The sequence below is a fragment of the Chiloscyllium punctatum genome, unplaced genomic scaffold, assembly GCF_047496795.1.
Source record: "Chiloscyllium punctatum isolate Juve2018m unplaced genomic scaffold, sChiPun1.3 scaffold_807, whole genome shotgun sequence".
Lineage (NCBI taxonomy): Eukaryota > Metazoa > Chordata > Chondrichthyes > Orectolobiformes > Hemiscylliidae > Chiloscyllium > Chiloscyllium punctatum.
Genome location: NW_027310541.1, coordinates 55,001 through 57,500, shown reverse-complemented (window position 1 = coordinate 57,500; position 2,500 = coordinate 55,001). Strand labels below are relative to the sequence as shown.

At 65.6% G+C, this 2,500-nt stretch overlaps 1 non-coding gene across 1 annotated transcript; it reads right to left on the bottom strand.

Moving 5' to 3' along the window:
- Nucleotides 1-979: 979 nt before the first annotated feature.
- LOC140473999 (5.8S ribosomal RNA) lies at nucleotides 980-1,133 on the bottom strand. Its single transcript, XR_011958769.1, has one exon. It is a non-coding gene; the product is annotated as a 5.8S ribosomal RNA (ribosomal RNA).
- Nucleotides 1,134-2,500: the final 1,367 nt, after the last annotated feature.

Here is a 2,500-nt window from a genome sequence, read left to right as displayed (position 1 = left end):
TGAACCCACGCCGGCCCCGAGCCGGACGAGTTGAGGAAGGCACGCCGACGGTGACAGGGTACGGAAGACACAGCGGTGGCCTTCTGCGACTTGGCCCCCGACAGCCCGACGTTCCGCCGTCCTCCCGATGGCCAGGAGGGACCGTGCGGGGGTCGGCCGACGGCGTGGTAGGTGTGCCTGCACGGTGACGGAGCACACACCACGCCCCGCCAACCCCTCCGTACCTCCGCAGACCGGTGGCAGGACGGAGCGGAAAACGTGCGGACTGAACGGGAGAGCCAAGAGCCAGCGATCCACGCGCGTGCGACCGTCCAAGTCACAGCGTTCGACGAAAACCTCCTCCCTCGGCCAGGCACTCGGCGCCAGCAGGGGAGACAGGATCAGACGCCCCGCCGGCCACTTAAGGGCCGAGGACGAAACCACGAGGACGGGCGGCTGCAGCAGCGGGCGGCCTGCAGCTCCCCAGCACTCTCAATCGATCAACCATCGAGTCGGGTCAGCGTGTCAAACCGGCGAGCTCCACGGTCAGGCCGGCGGCGCACCAGCACCGGACCTCCGGGCGCTCCCTTCACTCTTTCCACTGCCAGCCAACCGAGAGACGGACCCAATGCGGACCGTGCAGAGCTTAGGCAGACCCCCCACTGGAGGCTCAACACTTCGTGGCAGCTCCGTGTCCCAGAGACCAGGAGGGTTGGCACACACACACAGTGTGAACCACCGACAGCCATTCTGGGACCGGTGACAGCCGTGCTGGCCCCACCTGCCTACGACACAGACGGACGCCAGGCCGCGCTCCCCGGCGGGGGGATGGCGTCGAGCCTGACGAACGGAATGTGCAGGGTGGGGGGGGGAAAGGCCAAGCGCTCCGACGCCGGAGGGCTCCGGAGTCTGAACTTAGGGGGACAAAGAGGACGGGTCCTCTGCGACACACCCGCACGCGCGCTCTCGCCAGCCAAGGCGAGTGCGATTGATTGCCAAACGACCCTCAGACAGGCGTGGCCCCGGGAAGAACCCGGGGCCGCAAAGTGCGTTCAAAGTGTCGATGATCAATGTGTCCTGCAATTCACATTAATTCTCGCAGCTAGCTGCGTTCGACATCGACGCACGAGCCGAGTGATCCACCGTCAAGAGTTGTCTGAGTTTGTTTTAGGTCTCTCCCTCGCCAGAGGAAAGCGACCCGGACCGCACATACGCTCCCCACCTTGAGCTACAGCCACCTGCACGCCGGCGTGCGGGGCGGAGCAGGGTGGCGTGAAGCGATGGGGAGCACCATCCTGGTGCGGCCCGCAGAAACATACGTCTATTGGGGGGAGGAGGACAGGGCGCCCAAGAGGCGATGCGTGCCCCAACGCACCGCAGCGACGGAGGCAGGATCACCGCCACCATGTCGCCCGCCTAGTATCACGAGGCGTGCAGCAGCTTTGCCCTAGGAAAAGCAGAGGCGGGAACGGGCACCGGCCATCGGTTCGGCAGCGTCACTGACGCGTGCACGTGGCGGCGTGTCGGCGAGCGGACTTCCTGCGAGGAGGCGGGGGCGGCACTCGCCCGAGCAGACGCCCCCGCCCGGCCCCAGCCACCGCCGAGGTGGACTGGGAGTCGCGGCAACGGCTCGTCATACTCGTTCCCACACTCACAGCGCAGCTTGCCCGCAAGCCACCCGACCACCGATCGACGCCAGGCGCCCCGGACCGAGAGCGGGATCGCTCGTTCGCCCTGCTGGCAGTTCGCTGGGGATCACTACTGCACGGAGCTCGGAGGACCGACGGGCGGCAACTCGAGAGTCTTTAAACCACCACCCCCATCCCCGCAAGTGCAAAGAGGCTGTATACGCACAGACGGGGTGAGGGGAATAGGTACCCCGTCGGGTTTGAAGGGAGCGTGACTAGATAGCAACGATGTAAACCCAGCCGATTTGGGAGCGAAAGACCGGCGCCTGCATCACCGGCTTCGTTTCCCGTGGCTGGAGAGTACACCGAAACCCTCCGTCTGTCGCGAGCTCCCGACGACGCGGTGCCGCCAAGCAGCAGGGCCGGACCTGGTGTGGCTCCCCTCGTCGATCACAGACCGGTCGGCCACTACTGACGAGACGGTGGAACGGGCTTCGCCCCTTGTGACGAAGGGTTGATGCGAACCCGCCCGCCCCGCGTGCGTTCGGGGTGGACTCGGCAAACGGAGATTTGAAATCGGAAAAGTGTCCTCCTGCCCCCGCGCAGGTAGGCCGCCCAACAGTTGTGGGGGGTTTGGCGGTGACCACGGCTGCAGGGCCTGCTACCCCGACGAGCTCTCCTGCTGGCCCCGAAACCACCCTCGCGAGACAAGTTGAAACGGAAACGGGCGTACCCCCAAGCCGACGATCCTTTCTTATTTGTTACTTTTTTTTTCACTTGCTCGAGTTGTGGCGATTTGGCGGTGACCACGGCTGCAGGGCCTGCTACCCCGAGCAGCTCTCCTGCTGGCCCCGAAACCACCCTCGCGAGACAAGTTGAAACGGAAACGGGCG